Below are 20995 nucleotides of genomic sequence, written 5' to 3'. Positions count from 1 at the left end.
TACTTGAGACTCCTCGCATGTGAGTAACAAAAACTTTACTACAAATTGGCGAGTCTCATGGCTTTCACGGCATGCTAGGGAACTGTAGGATCGATTACTCTCCAAATAGGAAAACAGACAGGGGTACATGATTGCAAAAGTCAAATCCAAATTTTTATGAATAAAAATTTACCCTAATAAAAAATCCAATTTAATCTCATATTCCACTTTTAGACCGGCTACAAATACATTACTAAAAATGTTGTAGATCTAAATACGTATCTTCGATTGACCTCAAATTTTAACAAAAACCCAAAAGCAGATTGTGACAGATTTTGATAACAACTTGATTAAACCCTAATTTCATGATTAAGCAAAAATTACAAAAGTTAACTGAATGTCGACGATTGGTGAACCGTCGATCTTACAAATTTGTAGAATAGATGGAGGATGTCTCGAGTAGATAAATTAAAGGAACACACAAAGGGATTTTTAGATAGATTGAGTCTTCCATAGGATAATAACCCTAGCCATGTTTGTCCTATATTGATCTCAGGGACTGTTACAGTGGGGTGCGTGGCTAGCCTAGATAGGTCTAACCTAGTCGAATGGCTTCTTGTAACTTGTTACCTTCTGTCACTGGTTGGCTCCTAATGTTTTGTAGAAAGGCTTCTAGCTTGTAATCCTCTAATCACTTGTCCCTCACAGGGTCCATAGGCTCCATATATATAGGCGATGGCGTACATCCTCTGAAATCTTCTTCCCGTTCTTAGAGATAAACTTCTCTATTTATGGAATACCCTAGGTACCTACAGGTAGTTTTCATTCATCCAGTGATCCCCTTCCCAGAGATATAGATAAGCTCCAAGAAATACAGAAAACCCTAGGGTATCTTGATATGGTAGTTACCCATTGGTCATCGTCAAGCCCCCCACCAGTACGTGAAATGAGGCTTCTACGGGTCAAGTACTTGGCCAACAAAGATAAGCATTTTATCCGAACGCATCATCAAGTTAGATTCGAGTTCTCGGTTATGATGATATGTCTAACCAGATTCTTTGGGTTCTTACATCATCTATTCGGTGTTACAAACACCTCTGAGTTCTCAAGCAAGTTCTAAAGAAGGTGTTTCATCCATGTAGCATTTCTGATCAGCCTGAAAATATCATCATGTCCTTGCCAAGTACTAGGAAGGTAAGACTCATCGCTGGCTAGGCTCAGAAGTTGGACTATCACAGCGGAAGTTTTGCATGGTGGTGTGGAGATTATTGTCGCACCCTGAATTTTATATTTCTCAAATTTCTAAAATTTTCCAAGATCAAATTATAGATTGAATAATTAGGATAGGAAACGGTTCTATTTTCTAAATTCAAATTCAAATTTGAATAAGGTTATTATTTGTTTGAATGCATTCATGCCAGAAATAGGCATGTAGGATTTATTTGATTTTTGTTTGGATTTAATTTTATGGCTTTTGTTTTGATTTGGATTTGCTTTAGTTTGGAAATCAAAGGAAATAGAAAAGGAAAAGAAATAGAAAACCTAAATTCTACCCAGCCCACCCTTCTCTGTCTTTGCACCACATGTTCTCTCTGAGCCGGCCCGCTCACTTTTTCCTAGTTTGCCCGGCCTACTGGTCGCTGCTCCATCCATGCGCCTAGGCCACGCTCCCGACCCAGCAGCCATGTCAGCAGCTCACGTGCTCGCCAGCCTACCTGTGCCGAAGACGCCCCATGCTGGTTTACACCTATGCGCGTCGTATCTAAGTAGGACTCAATGTCGCCACCATGTCCAAGTCGGACAGTGTCATCGCCTATAGTCTTAGACTATCCTGAGAGATCTCTCCGCCGCCTATATATGTCATTTGCCGCTCTCAATGTTTACCCATCGCCTCAACTCACCGAGATCAAGCCATCTTGTCTCAGAGGAGCTCACAGCCGGGCCGCTCTGGTGTTGTCTAGCCTCACCCGAGCCACCTAGCAGATCCGTTGTCGCCCACCGGTGCTTTCCCCACCGTCGATTTGGTTCCCTAGCCTCCTAAACCACCACCTCGATGAGATCTCGAGCTCCTTCGCTGCCTCCATCATCACCAAGCCTTTCTAGAGCTGTTCCACTCATGGTAAGTCCCCAAACAGACTCATCGTGTTCCCCTCTCTGTACTATGCCACCCATCGTCACCACCGGGGAGTCGAAAAGTCATCTCCACGCATCTCCGGCGAGCGCCAACGTCATCCCCTCGGCGCCGTCGTATTCTTCTTCCTTGGTCGCCCAAACCTCTGATCCATTAGATCTAAAATCAAAGTGATGCACGTTTGCCCGATCTTCCAAATGTAATATGATAAGTCGATTGGTGAAGTTTCAACGTTGATGATCCAAAGGCTCCGACCAGAATAGATCGAGAACTCTTGCAACCACTACACCACTACTTCTTGGTTATTAACAGTGCCAAGATGCGGTTGACCTCACCAAAAAGGCTTTTCCTGCAAGCAAATCAAGAACACAAGTAAGAACAGGTAGATGCAATCTAAATATTGCTAATTACCAACGAAGCACTTGAGTTGGTGTTCAACAAACTGATAAATGGTGAAACTGTCTAAAGCAGAGTAATCTAAGCTAAACCCGAGCCTAAACTACAACAGCTATTGTGTATATATAGGGGGTACATGAGGAGGTTGACCTAGGGTTGTACAGCTGTAGAAAGAGGCGTGCACAACCTGGACTCCGACCACGACACGATTACAAGATCCGACAAGGTCTGAAACAGTGACACAACACCTTATTCCTTCGACTCTGACTACACTATAAGGAATATTTGGTCAAGTATAGATCCATTGGAAAGGGTTCATTATAAGCTTTCCAGCAAGCCTAAGAGTGCCTCAATTGGACTCTGTACGAGAGAGTTATGCCCGTTTTATTGACATGATATCCTAGGACTCGACAACGACCATGACCATGACTTCGACCATGATCATGACCATGACTGGAGATTAACTTCAAGTTCGAGTAGAGTTGTCTTTTAAGGGATGATGTCCAGATAAGGTTGTGGTGCTTCTCCTATGTTCCTAAGCAATAAAACATCACAAAGATTCAGTAGCAATCCATTCAAGAAAGTATGAACAACAAGAAATGAGTTCACCTAGTGGTTTAATTGTCATACACGTGCTCTTGTATTGGACCTTGTATGATTTGAGGAATATTAGTAGTATTGATCGTATCTGAAGGAGCCATGAGCTCATCATCCTCCCCCTCTTGAATTGGAATCGTCCTCGACTCAAGCCCATCTTCTTCTCCCAAGTATGGCTTCAAATATTGGTTGTGTGGTGTATCTACCTCTATTTGACCCGTTAGTCTGGGAATGACATGTAGTAGAAAACAGTAGCTTTGTCCCCAGTTTATTCCAAAGTGATCTCCAAAAGTGACTCAAAAGCTTTATGTCACGATCCGAAACGATAGTATTAGGCACTTTATGTAGTCGAACGATTTCTCTGAAAAACAAATCAACTATGTTTGTAGTATGATCGCTCTTATGACAAGGTATATAATGTGCCATTTTAGAAAATCTATCCACAACGATAAATATGCTATCCACCCTCTCTTTGTCCTAGGTAATTCTAAAACAAAATCCATAAAAATATCCTCCCGAAGTGCACTAGGAACAGGAAGAGACATGTAAAGACCATGTGGATTTAAACGAGACTTAACTTTATTGCAAGTGGTGCAACGTGACACATAGCGCTCGACGTCATGTCTCATCTTTAGCCAAAAGAAATGAACGGCTAGGACATCTTCAATCTTCCTTGCTCCAAAATGTGGTATCAATCCTCCTCCATGTGCCTTCTGCAACAACAGAAAATGAACGAAGCTAGCTAAAATGCATAGCTTGTTAGCACGATAGAGCAATCTGTCATTCAACACATGTTTAATCCATGTTTTTCCTTATTTACAATGTTCAAGAAATTCTTTAAAATCCAAATCAGCAGCATATAATTCTTTAATGGTCTCTAAACCAAAAATCTTATGATCCAGTTGAGATAACATGGTATAACGCCTAGAAAGCGCATCAGCTATCACATTATCCTTTCCTTTCTTATGTTTTATGATATATAGAAACGACTCAATAAATTCTACTCATTTAACATGTTGTTTATTCAATTTAGTTTGACTCCTAATATATTTCAACGATTCATGACCAGAATGTGTAACAAATTCTTTGGGCCAAAAATAATGTTGCCAAGTTTCAAGCACTCAAACTAAAGCATACAATTCCTTATCATATATACAATAATTCAGATTTGGCCCTAAACTTCTCTATATTTACAAAAAGTTCCCTCCATTTTTACAAAAAGAACCCTCTACGTTTCCTGTTTTATTTAAAATAAATTCTTTTCTTTTTCAGTTTTAACCCTAAACTTGTTTTAGCTTATCTTCTTTGTTTTAGCTCCGATTTGAGTGATTCTTGCACTCAAATCTTTCTAAAATCAAGATCTACACAACCATTATAGTTTCAAATAGTAATTATCATATCTCTATAGTAGTTTTCCCTTATTAACATCTAGATTCCTACAACATGAAGATATTATTTTGATTAGCAAATTTATGGTTTTCACAGTGACATATAGGTCCTAATCAAATCTATATGTTATTGTATCACAAAAATAGGTTTATGATGTTAAAATAATATATTAGTTTGTAGATCAGACATGTTAATCCTTCAACCAATCTTTTCTATAATTTCATGTGAAACCTTAACCCTAGTTCATATATCTTTATCTTTCTTCGAAAGAAGTCCAGTCACTTATGTCTTCTTGTCCAACCAACCAAAGATCCCAATCCATCGTTATGTTTCTCTTGTTCTTGTGATTTGGAGTTTATTTTGTGTTTATTTGATGTTGCTTTTGTTTATCGATAGAATTCGTGATTAGTCGATAACACTTCGGATCTGTTCAAGGGACTTCAAGACCAAGGCTTCGACAACACTCAATATCATTGGGTAAAAGGCAAGTGTCCTTGATCATCTTGAACCTATATTTTTAAATATTTTATTTTACAAAATTTCATGCAATGTCAATTTGATGGGTAGTGACCTATGTTCGGGTTTGCCCTAGATCTTCCTTTACATTCCTTGAAGCCTAAGTGGTGGTTGGTATGAGTCTTTGAGTACATTTGTTTAGCCATGCTGTCAGGATGTTGGGAAGTGTCATATACATGAACATATAACAATGATAGTTAATATGATGATGAATTTGATATAGCAAGATGGAACCTTAGGCCTTGAGCAAATAGGTGGTTGTGAAAGTGATTATGGATATGTCGTTGGTTTAGTCTTTGCTCAGGTGACCTAAATAAGGATCGGTTTCTGGAGCGACAATCTAAGATGTTCCGTATAAACACGTGACCGATATAGGTAGGCTTAGCCGATTAATTAGAGTTCTTCCAGTGATGTGTGGGCCAGATTAAAGGTGTGAATGAGAGAATATAATTCTTAGAAACCACAAGGCACAAGAGGGGGCTTCTGGGTAGGAGTTAGACTCATGTAAACCCTAGCGGTGAAACCTAGAGTGATGATGACACATACTGGGAGGATTCTTTGTAAAGGCTTCGTAATGATCTCCTGCCAACACACCTTGAAAGTGTGTAAAGTACTTGGTCGGTACTATGACATGGAGACTTTAGTCACCTTCTTGCAGGTGGTGAAATCATGACTCGTGGGGAAGTTGTACAACCTCTATAGAGTGTAAAATCTGATATATCAGCCATGCTCATAGTCATGAGAGACTTGAATCCTCATATTATTAGTTGCTTTGGGTAATGGTTATGGCTTTGGTTATGATACTGGTGGTACTAGATGGTTATGGTTTGTAAGGTGGTTAGCCTTAGATGTTAGATGTTGGGTCATTTGGATTATATTCACTTAACAACTGCTTAATGCTTTCCAATTACATTAATATTTTCTTTACTCGCATTTACACAAACATACCATGTGTTAACTTGTCTTTGATATAAGCATGCATATCATTATTCTCCTATACACTTGTTGAGCATGTCATATGCTCACACTTGCTATTTTTCCTATGTCATGTGACATGTGTGGTGCTGCTCAGTGAGTGAAGATGTGAAAGACTAATAAGACAAGATTGTGATGTTCTAGACTTGTGTCTCTCGATCGGTTTCCTACGGTGTTGCTGGGCATCAGTGCTTCTATTCCGCTGCAGATATCTATACAGAAGACAATATATGTCAATTATTGTAAGAGTTAAATGTTTATTCTATAAAAGTACTACTTTTGTTATTTCACCTGTGATGTCCTTATGTATGTTAAACTTTCTGAGCACACATAAGCCGCACTTAGTTTTGTCTGTTAAAACCGGCTATGACAATTCTTTGTCTAATAAAAAGAGTTGCACAAGTACGGCAAAGCAACATCTATCTTCTCAACTACCCCCTGCACTTTGGAAAATACAGTGGGTAAATGTCCGCACTAGCTGACTGCCTCTTTGTTTGCACAAGCCAGCTGAAAAGACGTGACTCGACGACCAAGCGGCGCTTGGGCGCTCATGATCCACTATGTGGCTGTGCCCGAAAATAATGTTTGGAAGGTGAAGAGACACCATCTCCTGACCCATTAGCCTATAAAAGCCTCGGGTACTGAAGCATGGCTGCACCAAACCTAAGTTCGATCATGGAACTCCTCCTTCACCAAATAACTCCCCCTCGTCTTCAGAATATTCTCTGTATTCCCCATAGTACTCTCCCCTCAACCACCATCGTCTTCCATCGAATCTAGTTTAGTAGTAGAGGTCATTGACATCTCCTACGATGAGGAGGTTGAAGAGGAGGCTGTGACAAACAATGTCTCCGTTAAAGATGACAAGCCCTTAGAATCCTTAGGGTTGCCCTAAGTCCAAGACGGAGTGGACTAGGACCTCCTGGAGGCAGAGATACAAGAAGAAGAGGTGGACGCTGAGGTGGAGGAAGAGGAGGCGACCAGCCGCGTCTCTGTTAAAGATGGCAAGGCATCAGCCGCTTCATCCCCTTCGTCCTTAGGCAATGCCGGCGAGGCTGGCCGAAGGGAGTTGTCGAGACTGCGACACTGGTGAGTTCGAGGAGAAGCTAGGGCCTCTCCATTAGCCTCATCCTCTCCGTCATCATTAGAAATGTTGGTAGTCAAGGACAAGAATGAGGGAGAGACTTCCCTAACTCTCTCCATTCCTTCCTCGTACTGCACGACGTTAAGTAGATCTTAGGACTTCTTATAATCCTCTTTCCCTTAGTTTATCTATAGAAGAGCTCAAAGTTTCATTAAATGAAAAAAAAAACATATTTCTCCTGTAATGCCTGTGTGTGACTATGAATACAAGGAACCTTTAAACAATCGTCCGGCCTTTGAATTGCATCTTCCGAGTAGCTTAGGGAGTTTCGAAGCCACTTGTCAGGATGTTCATCGCGATAACCTTAGGTCAAACTTCAAGCAAAAAGCGTCTTGACTGAGTGTCATTGTCAGTAATAATCCTACTTGGGACGCCGAACCTTGGCATTACGCTTTTCATGATGAACTTCTTGGCAGCTGCTGAAGTGATTTTGCCGACTGGCTCATCTTCAATCCACTTGATGAAGGTGTCTATTGCGATGAATAGAAACTTGAAGCCACCAAGCGCTACCGGGAAGGGCCCTAGAATATCTAGCACCCAACTCGCGAATGGCCACGACAAGGGGATCGCCTTTAAGGCTTTAGGCACAACTCAATCTTGAAGGTACTTGGATTTGGTCCATCAAGGAAATTTTGCTTTCAAGCTGAGCCACGAGTTCCCCAATGACTCCTTTTGGGATGTCAATCCTTGTCGAGCACCTGAGCTGGTTATAAGTCTCATAGACCACCACTCCTTCGGTTGCGGCATCTAATGATTTCACAAACGGCTTTAAGAGTTTATCTATGAAAATCCAGGTTTGTCCTAGGGATCATGAGGATGCTAGGTGGGCAAGATCATCGGCGAGAAAATTATCTTTTGTTGGGATATATTTGACCTCGAGTCTGATGACTTTCTTTTCTAGCTTCCTCACCTTCATAAGGTAGACTATCGTGGTCTTATCCGAGGTTAGATACTCCTTACTGACTTGCTTCACCACCAATTGTGAATCCCCTTTCATGAGTAGGTGGTGGATACTAAGAGCAGAAGCTACTCGGAGTCTAGCGAGCAGACCCTCATATTCGGCTACATTATTCATGGCTGAGAAGTCAATCTACAAAACATATTTCAGGCTTTCTACTATGGGAGAGATCATTATAATCCCAGCCCCTGCATCTTAAAGCATAAGCGATTCATCGAAGAATAGAGTCCATACATCTGATAAGTCGCCACACCCGTCCTAGGCTTTGATCGAGTTTTGTCCATTCGGCTAGGAAGTTTGCGAGTACTTGCGACTTGATCACTGTCCGAGGCACGAAGCAAACATCAAATTCCCCGAGCTCAACAGACCACTTGTCGATTCGGCCGATTACATCTCTATTGTGTAGGATCTTAATGTCTATTTCCATGATCCCCGCGGTTGGCATCAGATGTCAATGATTGGTCAACCAACGATCTTACAAATTTGCAGACGAATCAAAGGAACACACAAAGAGGGTTTTAGATAGGTTCTGGCCTCTCTTAGGATAATAGCCTTACGTCCTGTTTGTCTTGCACTGATCTCAGGGACTATTACAAGGAAGTGTGTGGTTAGCCTAGATAGATCTAACCTAGTCAAATGGCTTCTTGTGACTTGTCGCCTTCTATCGCTGGTTGGCTCCTAATGACTTGTAGAGAGACTTTTGGCTTGTAATCCTCTATTCACTTATCCTTTGCAGGGTCCCTAGGCTCCATATATATAGGGCATGTTGTACGTCTTCTTGAGTCTTCCTTCCCGTTCTTAGATATACACTTCCCTATTTACGAGATACCTTGGGTACCTACGGGTAGTTTTCATTCATCTAGGGATCTCCTTCCAGAGATAAAGATATGCCCCAAGAATTATGGGAGGCCCTAAAGTATCTGGATATGGTAGTCGCCCATTGGTTATCGTCACCAATGAACTTTTTAGAACCTTCCCAGCAAACCCTATGATGGTTTTAGATGGATCAAACCAAGACAAATATTGTTAAACAAAAAAATCCATCAGAAACAAAAACCGGATCTGCAAATCAAACATCAAGGAGAAAACAACCAAATCAACAGCTCATCATATTACAAAACTTATCTCTATTGCATGGATGACTTCACAAGATGCATCTCCACAGCATACTGACAAGAATTTTCATGAAATCTTAAACCCTAGATGGGTTCAACTCTCTCTAGATGGAATTATAACAATTCCCTCAAAACACACTCTTGCACATCCGATGCTTCACTTACCACGGTTAGTAGCAAACAGTTGACAACAAAAATATATTATCCCTACAACTACAAGGTTGTAAAGGTTAAGGTGGAATCACACACTCTAAAACGTCTGACCACGCTCTTGCAAGTGTCCTTACCAATCACAACAGACGGCACAACCGGTGGCTAGTTCATGATACCTTATTGGGTGCGAGTGAGAGAGTTGCAAGAGGAGAACTGTTCTGATCAAGAGAAGGTGAAGCTCGGATAGGCAATATTTAGTAGTAAGGAATAGCAATTAATGAAATCATATTAACAAAGTTGAATAAAAGTCAACGGTACTCGTCACAGTTGCTGGCCCAAACATGTTCCTTGTCACTTATCATCTCCCTTATAACATCTTTTGACATCTTCCACCCATTGTGGTTCAATAGATACCATAACTTGGCAGTGAACATCTAAGTTGTCTGCTGATTCACCCTTTCTAGATAAGGCATTAGCTACTATATTCTCTTTCCCTTTCTTATACTCCACTGTAAAGTCAAATTCTAGTAACTTGAGCAAGAGTTTATGCTGAATTCCATTTATAAGCCTTTGTGAGGTTATATATTTTAGACTTTATTGGTCTATTTTGATAATAACCTTGCTGCCCAATAAATAATGCCTCCATTTCTTCAGGGATTCCAAAATAGCCAGTGATTCCTTATCATAAGCAGACTGAGTTTGTACTCTCTTACTCAATGATTTACTGAAATATACAATAGGTTTTCCCTCTTGCATTAAACTGCTCTCAAGCCTGTGTTACTAGCATCTGTTTTCAAAATGAAGGCTTTGGAAAAAACTGGAAGGGCTAGTACTGGACATATTGTCATAACCTTCTTGAGTTGCTCAAAAGTTGATGATTGCTCTTCACCCTATTGAAAAGAATTATTCTTCATTAGATCAAAGAGGGGACTGCAGATTACTTCATACCCCTTGACAAATTTGTACCCTGTCAGTCCCAGGAAACTCCTCAACTTTGTCAAATCAGTAGGTCTTGGCCAATTAATAATATCTTCAATCTTCTTTGGGTCCGTAGTGACACCTTCCCTACTGATAATGTGACTAAGGTAGTCCACCTGGTGGATTCCAAATAGGCATTTGCTCCTTTTGGCAAAAAGATGATTTCTTCTCAGAATCTCTAAGGCTATTCTCAAGTGATCCAAGTGTTCCAATTTCGATTTACTGAACACCAAGATATCATCAAAGAACACTATTATGAACTTCCCTAGATATTTAGCAAATATGTTATTCTTTAGAGCCTGAAATGTTACAGGTGCATTAGTCAATCCAAATGGCATTACCAGGTACTCATAATGGCCCACATGTGTTCTAAATGTTCGTTTTCACAATGTCTTCCTCTTGCATCCTAATTTGATGATAGTCAGATCTTAAATCTATTTTGCTGAAAATGATAGCTCCATTGAGAGCATCCAACAGATCCTCAATCACAGGCATTGGAAACTTATTTTTAATGGCCAAGGAATTTAATTCTCTATAATCTACACACAGCCTCCAAGAACCATCTTTCTTTCTCCCCAATACTGCTGGTGAGGAGCATGGATTGAAACTTGGCCTTATAGCTTGAGTATCCAATAGTTGTTTGATGAGACCTTCCATAGATTCTCTTTTATAATGTGGAACCCTGTAGGGTCTCACATTTAGAGGTTCAGCTCCATCTTTCAAGAGTATGGCATGATCACATGCTTTCTTTGAAGTAACCCAGCTGGTTCTTGGAATATGTCACTGTACTTAGATAAAAGAGCTTCAATGTCAGATGGTATGTCTGCTTCCTCCTCAGGTTTCTTTTCCTGTAACAGATGAGTTTGAATTATACACCACACAGCCTTCTTACTCAGCATATGTTCCAACTTAGCAGCATTTATCAGGAAAAGTGAGCCCAGATTAGTATGATCCAGAAACATCACTGTGGTTCGTTCTTTGGTGGTAGTCAAATATCTTTGCTGCAGATCTAGACATATAGAGCTATAAGTATATATCCAATCAGCTCCCAGTATTAAGTCATAGACTCCTAGCTTCATCAACTTGAACGAGTCTTTGAAGAATGAACCCTGTATCACATATGTCATGTTGTTGACAATAGCATCAGTCTGCAGCTCCCAACCCCCAGCAACTGTTACCTTCTTCAGCTTTACATATGTAAGTTTGCACTTATTTTGAATAGCAGATTCATAATCCATAAAGGAATGGGTACTACCACTGTCCACAAGAGCTACCCCTCTTTTGTCATTTACATATGTTACCAAAGAAAATGTATTCGGTCCCATGATTCCAGAAATAGCATGAGCAGACACAAGCATGACTTGATCCTGAGTTTCCACAATAGCTTGTTCAGTGAAATCTGGACTGCTTGGGGCAGTGTTATACCCAGTTTCAGCATTGTCTTCACTGTCTTCCAGCTTACTATTCTTAGGATCATCTTCCCACAGAATTGCATGTAGCCTACTTTTCACCTTGCATTTGTGCTGAGCGCTCCAGTTCTCCAGACAATACCAGTATTTCCCCTTTTCCCTGTTAACTCTTTTAGGTAGCTGAGGACTTTCTTTTGGTAGACTTGTGTCTTTTACCAATTGGAATTGGGTGCTGGTCTTGCAGCTATCCAAGGTTTCCTATAGCTATCGGCTTGTTCAATATGGTTGGCATACCAATATGCTTCCAACAAGTTTCCTGGTTGGTGACAGGTAACTTGGTGTTGGCTATGACTCTTGAGCTCTCCAATAAAGCAACTCAAAAAGAAAGTTTCCTGCAAATAAGGGTGTCCCTCTTAAGATTGGCCATGCATTCCTCAAAAGTATTGGCTCACAGTTCCTTCTTGTTTCAAGTTCTGAAACTTTGCCGCTGCTTCATGGATCCCCATCACAGAGAAACGACCTTTGCACCATTCTACTTAGCTGATCCCAATTAATGAGCTGCCATGGAATTCCTAACACAACAAACCAAGTTTCTGCTTTCCCAGAGAAGTGTGATGTGGCTACATTGACCCATTGCTCATATAGGGTTCCAGTAATCTAAAAAAAAAATGTTCACAATGCCTCAGCCACCCAGCAGGGTTTTCACCCCCAAAAGGAGAAATCTGCAGCCTAGGCCCCTTAATAACTGCTTCTGCATAATGTGCACCACTATGATTTCTGTTTTCCTCAGATATTTGTACTCCAGTATATGGTGGTTGTCCTCTACCCATCCTATGAACTCCCCCCAGATGGTGAATTTCCAAGGCCATATGGATTATATTGCAGTAAGCAGGGATGTCTACCAGCACTAAGGGATCTAGTAGTGGTAATTACAGGTGCAGTGTATACATGCAACGCAATTGAACAAGGACTTTGTGACATGTGTGTATTTATAGCCTCAGGCACTGCTGAGTAGTAAACTGAAGGAAATCGAGATGTGGAAGTATTAGGTGGACCATTACTAGAACTTGGAACTTGATCACCACTTGGTGCCCCCCTGAGATGTTCCTCATTTGTTCTGTTGAAGGCCATTTCCCTCTCTCCACGAAACAACAGCAATTGCTTGATTTCAGCAAGATCTTATCTCAGGCCTCTCAGATCTGCAACCTCCTTCTTCAAATTCTTGATCTCAAGACTCCGAGCTTCATCTCCACCTGAACTCATCTTCTAGAACTCCAACTTCTCAGATCGTTGTGATATCTCTTCCACTCACTGGCCTGATAGGACAGTAGGAGATGCAATATCTCGCTATAAGCCTCTTCCGGGTCTCCCGCCGCCAGAGCTAGAGATCGGCACCAGGAATTTTATGCACGAACTTGTCGTGCAACCTTAGCCTGAATCTAGCTCACCACCATCTTCACCGGCGATGAATCGACCAAGCCACCTCGAGATTTCACGTGCAGACCAGCCGCACAACCTGAGTATTTAATCGATTCCCACCAATTGGATCCGAGGAGCGTTTGCGCTCTGATACCCGTTGTCAAGCCCCATATCGTTAGGACTCGATGAGTATATGGATTATGATCGAATTTGGTGGAAGATTTGGAAGAAGCGATCGGGAATTGGGGAAGAACACGAACAACCCTAAGATTCTACCGAATATACTATTTACCATATGAAAATACCCGATCAATGAGTAATCTCTATTACTGGGAGGCTTATATATCCACCCCCATTCAGTTTAACAGAATCCAAATCATACAGGTTAATAATTGATTACAAGTCTCTTAATCAAAGCTTAAACAAGTCTTAGCACTGCTTAATTACATAGGCGGGAGATTAATGCGGTAATAAGAAAGTTTTGACGGATGCCGTCGGGTTCTCCATCAATGAACGTCAGTAGGCTTATTGCGCGCCAAGTGAAGTCGACCAAGAGTTATTCCCAGAGCTGATTTCCTCCTCAGCCAACGCGGGTTCAGAAAGCTGAACTCTTCTCTGAACTTTTGAGGTTTTGAGGCCTGACAATACACCTCCCCCCTCCCCCGCCCCGGGGGCAACTCCATGATGAGGTAGAACATACTTGAGATTTTCTCCCTACAAACCTCAAAAAATGGTATTTCAATTGACAGAATGTGTTACGACAGTATCCATCAGCCGAATCTCAACGTCGTAGTGTGTTATGGCAAATGCCATCTTGGTACGATGTCCGTTAAGCCAATTCTGGTGCTGCGGTTTTAACCAAATGATTTGGCGGATGTTGATAGTTTAGGTTCTCATAGTCATAAATTGAATTCGTTCCGAACTATGCAGCTCTTCTCCTGAGGTGCATTCTATAGGCTTGTATGAATAGATACAATGCTCAGACAATCCTTTCAGAATGGTACGGAAATTAGTTCATCTTTAGATCCAATCCAATGGGTTTTGAAACGTATAATTCCCCAAACAACCCTACAGAACAACTCCGTTTTCCTAGACGCGCTAGTTTGCTGTCATTCAAATATGTACACAATCAGAACATTCACTTAACACCACCTGCTCTGCAATCCTGAAAGATCGACCAGGTTTTGTGCGTCACAGCCTGGACAAAGTGCTTAGCTTGATATCATTACTAGCAAGCAGTACACATGCAAAATACAACCCAAACCTTCACCTGAGAGCATATGATGCGTGATATTCTGCATAACGTGCAGGTGCAACACTAAATACCAGGGCAGAACCAGAAAAATAACAGGCAGAAGGTCCATCAGTACGAGCCAGGAACTATATACACAAAAAACCTGGGTGTTCTCCAGGTACTTAATACTAACTACTCCTTAACTACATGCATAATATGGCGGATAGATTTCTGCGAGGAGGCTCACCACGGTGCTGCAACGACACTCTGAAGCGCTGCTCAGCAGAGAGGTATGATCGCTCAAGCTCGCTGGCTTCTGTTTTGAGCATTGAGATCTCCAACGTATGGTTGATCTTCTGTGAAACAGCAGACTGAATTATGCAGCGGAAGAGGGAAGCGTGCAGATCAAGCTGGCAAATAGTCGTATTTAACATGCCAATTTGCGCACCAAGCTGACAGTCATCAATTTCTTTGTGAGCAATCTTCTCCTGCAACTTTTTAATCGCATCCTGTAGCTCAGCGCAGCCATTCTTTATGTGGAGCAGTGTTTCCAACCGTGATTGCAGGTGACTCACATCAAGCCACGTGCTTCCAATGTAGAAACGCCCTTCATCTTCTCTTCGAACAGTGAATTATCATCATGAATATTCAGCCTCTTAATGCTTTCTGCTAAACTGGCGAAGGAGAGCATCAAACCTAATGCCATTCCTTCACGGAGTTCTGGAACATGCTGCTGGAACTGATGAAAACTTGGTCGCTGCAGCACTTTACTGAATATTTCTATTGCCTCAATCTGTGCCCACATCAGGGAGGTCTTAACAAATGGAAGATTCTCCACACCCAAGGATTCTGAAGGTTGATCCGCTATGATGTTCTCACGGATAACTAGAGATCTCTGTAACAAGGGGCGGCAACAGTCATGTGTTCTGCTAGGAATGTACTTGGACATTGGCGTAATCTCATCATCTTTAGGTACAGTCAATCTATTTCCATGTTCTGCTTCAGTGGAGTTGCTCATATCAACAGAAGACAACTGAGTTAATGCTGATTTATCCATGGATTGGCTACTTTCGGCTGCATACTCTACCATAGGTGAACTGTGATTCTGTTGTGACACTCCGTGTTGTTCATTAGCTGAAAATTTCTTTGTTGAACTTTGCGTCATAATTATGTCACCATCAGCACTGGCATGCTCAATTTCAAGCATATTACTAGTGTTTCCTTGATGATGTGCCTTGCCCATACCATCCTCCTTGTTAGCCTCGCAATTCTCACTGGATGTAAACAGATTCGGAGCCACACCACTGAACACACCCAGAGACATACTAGACACATTTTCAGTTCGAACATCACCACTTGTGGTGCACTTCACCATGGCCTCCATGTTATCTTTACAAAGCTAGCGATCATCCCCAGTAGTTCCACAACTCTCTGCTGAAGGCAGCAAATCAACATTAGCATCATCAGCAATAACCAAAGACTGCTGAAAAAATTCATCACGAATGTTTTTCTCCATTATTATTGCAGACTTTCCAGCGACGGTTTCTTTGTTTCCAAATTGAGTTGATGAATCAGAAGGAAACACATTCGCAACCCCAGGTTTATCAAATATTGAAGTGACAGCTAGCACCGAATTCTCAATCAATACGCTAACTTTGATTGCACCAGATCTTAGTGCCCCAATATAATCCCCTTGCTGAAGTTCATCTGTTCCAATCGGTAGTCCACTAGGTATGATCTCATCAACAATGCTACTTTCCCTCGTAAAAACACTTCTTTCCTGTGAACCTGAAAAAACGGAATGCGTCAGTATCGAAGCATAAGTATATAGTGAAGATGCTACTGACATATCTGCAATAGCAATACACATACCTTTATTGTCCTTTAGTGGCGTTGGGTCAATGCTAGACACTGTATTTGTTTCCGAAAGTACTCCAGAGCCAGGAGTTGCGTCAGAGCCAGGAGTTGCGTCATAAGGCAGTTCATTGTCACCATCATTCTTTGATTTGGTTGCTGTGAAATTTGCGTAGTTAGCTAATTGTAGAGTCTTATGTAGCGTGGAAAATTAGTGGTACAAAACTTATGCTTTTCAGAGATAGCTACACTCTTGCTGGTTTCCTCAATGTTTTTATCTACTATCCTTTTCCTTGTCAGCATCTATTAATGTAAGAGGAATAAAAAATAAAAAACTTATCAATCATAGCACTAAATTTGAAAGACTCGAGAATGCACTAATTTTAAAACTGACAATTTCAGGGTTCTGTCGTAGTCCCTCTCGTGTCTCTCGTGTCGGAAAAGAAGCACACTCCTTTCTTTTTCTGGACAGATCAGTTCCAATAAATGATCCAGCACTGATGTTCTGTTCAGCACCAGGCATCAGATAATAACCTATATCAGCTGATTGCTTTTCCTGATCAGTAAATGCTCTTTTCGATCCTCCAATGTTACCAAAATCTGGGTTAAGTGATTGTATTCCTAAAACCGGGCCCTGCGGGAGAGGTCTTAGCTGTCCAAATGCTCCAAACAAGGAAGCTTGAAACTTTCCAGTCTGTGGTATAGAGGGCATTGCAATCATCCGAGGAGATGATAGTTGAAGTTGACTACTTAGACAAAGTTTAGGATCATACATCAAATGGCCAAAGCCTGTCACTGATAGCTGTGAAGGACTTTAATGCCAAAACTGAATTTTGTTTCTTCACCCCATCTTCAAGATAAGAGCTGGTTTTAGGCTGGACATTTTCGTTTTCATTACATACCGATAAGTCAGGGCAAACTGGTCCTAATATTACATCTTCATTCTTCACCTTTTTGTTAAGATAAGAGCCAGTTGTATCTCTGATTTTGTCGCTGTCATTACACGATGCGAAGGCAGCAATTTTTTCACTGTCATTACATGATGCCAATGCAGGAATTTCATCGATGCCATTGCCTGATGCCAAGGCAGCAGAAATTGGCCTTTTCTGGGAATTTAATGGAGGCCTTATATTAACAGGTTTCTGAAATGGAAAGGGCAAGACATCATCATAGAGATAATCTTGATCCACAAAATAAATACAGGGGAAAACACATCAGTACACTATATTATAGGATAATTATTCGTTGGGAGCCATCGGCTGCTAGGGGAGGGATTAAACCATAGATTGAGGATGCAGAATATTTAGGGAGACTAGATTAATTCTTCTTTGCTTGATTACAAAGGGTGGTAGCCGTGTGCCTTATATAGGCCTACAAAGACCTCATTCAAATCCAACTCTAACTTATATCTAATCTTATCTCTAACTCTTATATGATTTAAACTAACCGATCTCTAATCTTATCTCTAACTGAATCTGATTCAAACTAACAAACCGAATATATAAATCCTAATATGAAGTCCTGCTGCTGCCGTGGTGTGAACAGTAGCCCTGCACATAACGCCATAGAACTAGGAAACTGGAAGTCTATCGTTTATGTTGGTCTGCAATTTTCAAACAGTGCACGAAGTAGATTTTTATTTAAGATTTCTGCTCCTTGAGGTTGAAACTAAGCTAACAATCAATTGATGCTGTCATGTAAAAATAATGCATAATATGGCAAAATTTTAGAGCATTCAATCATTCATTAAAAAAAAGACACAACAAATTTGATAGAAGACAACAGAATATGCATTATGTGCACCTCTGTTAAGTGCCGCACCCATTTTTTACCATCCCAATCATAATGTGGCCTCAGCTGTGTATGTTCAACTGTCAATACATCCGCATATTCCACATCATCCAAGTCTGTCTCACGGCTCTTAATTTTAACAACATATTTCTTGATATATTTATCATCCAAAACCTCCAAAATAACACCAGGCCACCAGCTAACTTCATGAAAGACCTCCACATGAGAAGATGGAGGAAATCTATACTTAGAGTCCATAAGAATAATGTTTCATGCTGGTCGAATATATTGAGAATCTAGAATCTCAGTAGTCAGTTCCCCATGCTCTCTGACATGTCTATACTGTACTAAGAAACTTGTAGCACCAATTACTTTCTGAACAATAGCGGGATTCCAGTACTCGCCTGCCCGTGACAAGAGAATCAAAGTTTTTGCAGACACACTCACTTCAACTTGGCTTCCCTCTCTGAACATTGGACTTTCATTTGCCTGCCCTTGACAAGAGAATCAGAAACGTACAGTAGGATATCAGCAATAACACACAAAGTTAGTGGCAATTGTGATTACAAATTTACAATGCTTTACCTTCCTTTTTGTGATTACAAAGTACTTTCTGTTAGCTCTAATTCAACTCTTCACACATTCCATCTCAGATTCTCAATCAAAAAAGCCTGGGAGTTCATCTAAACTGCCATTACAACCTATTCTACAGATTGATCTTATCAATGGTGTATTTTCTCCACTTGCCAAAAAAAAGGCAAGCCTACACACTCTCACATGAATTTGCCACTGTTTTGTAACTCAGTATAATCACCAAACTGTGAACTACAAAGGAGTAAGTAAATTTATAACTCAAGGTGCTTTACATTTTAAAACTATCCTAAACTCAAGCTCACAACTTTTGGGAACTATTATTCTATTTTTCGGGACCCCAAATTCTCACCAAGTCAAATGATTCAAATCATCATTTTCTAAGAAACTTCAGCAAGCAGTTTTACAATTAAACATTGATTATCTTAGCCAACAAACTGTTCGTTTGACTCAAATGTACATGTATGGGGAGCTCGCACAGCGATGACCGCGCTATGTCAACTTCCTTATTATCAAGGCACGCTGAAATCACAAATTTGCAGTATGAACCAAATAACAACAAAATTAAATGACGAATTTTCAGTGTGTACCTAGTTAAATCTTAGACAGCCAAAAAAATACAATTACACGTTCCATTTAGTAGCATTCCAATTTATGCACTTGAAAAGACAAATCTTTTAGCACAATTTAACCAAAAAAAAGAATTTAGCATTGTAGACATGCACAACATATATTCTTTCTCCAAGTGTCCCAAGTAGGAGGAGGCAGCCTGCTTACAGCCTCTGCAGCTGGGACCCACCGCTCGCCCCGAAAAAGGCGGCGGGGGCGTAGCGCCGTCTCCTCGAACTCCAGCACCTCCCGCGACGTCGGGAAGCATACCGTGTACACCCGCCGCGGCCGCCGCTCCCCGTCCCCCGCCAGCGCCATCAGCTCCGGCGGCACGGCGCAGATGACGCCGGCCCACCACCCCTCGTTGTGGAACGCCTCCACCATCTCGTGCATCGCCAAGTTCCGCGGCGGCTCGTCCGCGTGCGGCGCGGGGGGCCGCGGGCGCACGTCCTCCGCGGCGGCGTGCTCCCGGAGCGGCGACCCACCGTCCTCCCGTCTCGTAAGCGTGGAGTAGGCTACCACGTACCCGCGGCCGCTGGGGTGGTACCCGGCGATGGTGGCCTCGTAGAAGGAGCCGACGAATCCGAGGTCGTCGCTGCGCACCTCCACCTCAGCGCCGAGCGGGAAGAGGGCAGGCTCTTCCTCCCCCAGGTCCACGCGGGTCCGGTGCCGCCTCCTGGGGCGGGCACGCCCCATCGGAGCTCGTGGCAGAGCAAGCGAGGCCGCTGCTTCTCGCGCTCGCGCGGTTCTTGGAGTGCGTTCGTGGGATTGTGAGAGGGTGGCAGTCTGGCGGAGGGCGGAGACGACGATGGATAGGGTAGGGAGGTGTGGGTTTTGGGGGAAAAAATTCTCTGGTGTCGTACTGCACAGGCCGTCTCGATTGCAGCCACGTGTGCGCATCAGACAAACTCAAAGCACCAGACCGAGCGAGCTGTCTGGAGCACAAAGTAGGGTTTCAAAATTCGACCGTTACCGGTCGAAATTTGTGTTAACCGATCTTACTGCTCTAAATCAATTTTGTGATTGTAATGATTGCTTGGGATAGAAGATGGATATGACTGCAACGAGAAATTCATCTTCTTTTTCCTCCCTGTCTGATTGGTATGACTACAGTACAATTCTGTGATTTTAATGATTGCTTTCATCTCGCTGCCCGTGGTGAATGGTTTTCAGGCATACTGACTCCATCATACACTACAGACCATGCTAGATGCATCACGAGAGAAGGGGACTGCTGCTTCTGGACATTGGGGTCCACAGGAACTTGGATTTCATCAATTGTATGCTCATGTTCAACAGGCAATTGGGTGTCATCAATAAAAGATAAAGAGAGATTATAGGGAGTTTTGTGTATATGTATTGTAAAGAGTTATGGATGATAATTGTAAAGATTTATGGATCATAGGTTGTGGTTGACATGTTCTCTTGTTGATCCAAAATATCTTCAGATGTAACATTAGGAGACAATTCATTGTGAATAAACTGGTGTATCTCATATTCCCAGCTTTCACCTACTGATAGTTGCATTTCGTCTGAATATCAATGTAGACTGACCGACAGTGCAAATGAACGTTACAATTTCAATTCCAATTAAAATGCAAATGAACAGTTCTGGAGCGAATGAACAGTTTCAATTTCAATGACTGTTTGAGGCTGGAATCTAGTTTATTTCTGAAACGTGTGTATTACAATTTCAGAAAATAGTGCAAATAAACAATTATAATTTCAAGGTTCCATCAAACTTTATTGAAGAATGC

The 20995-nt window shown here is 41.7% G+C and overlaps 1 pseudogene; it reads right to left on the bottom strand.

Moving 5' to 3' along the window:
* Positions 1-14325: 14325 nt before the first annotated feature.
* LOC133886339 (uncharacterized) lies at positions 14326-20040 on the bottom strand (annotated as a pseudogene).
* Positions 20041-20995: the final 955 nt, after the last annotated feature.

The sequence above is a fragment of the Phragmites australis genome, chromosome 12 (assembly GCF_958298935.1).
Source record: "Phragmites australis chromosome 12, lpPhrAust1.1, whole genome shotgun sequence".
In the NCBI taxonomy this organism is placed as follows: domain Eukaryota; kingdom Viridiplantae; phylum Streptophyta; class Magnoliopsida; order Poales; family Poaceae; genus Phragmites; species Phragmites australis.
The sequence above is the reverse complement of the archived record's forward strand: the minus strand, read 5'-3'. Positions and strand labels throughout refer to the sequence as shown.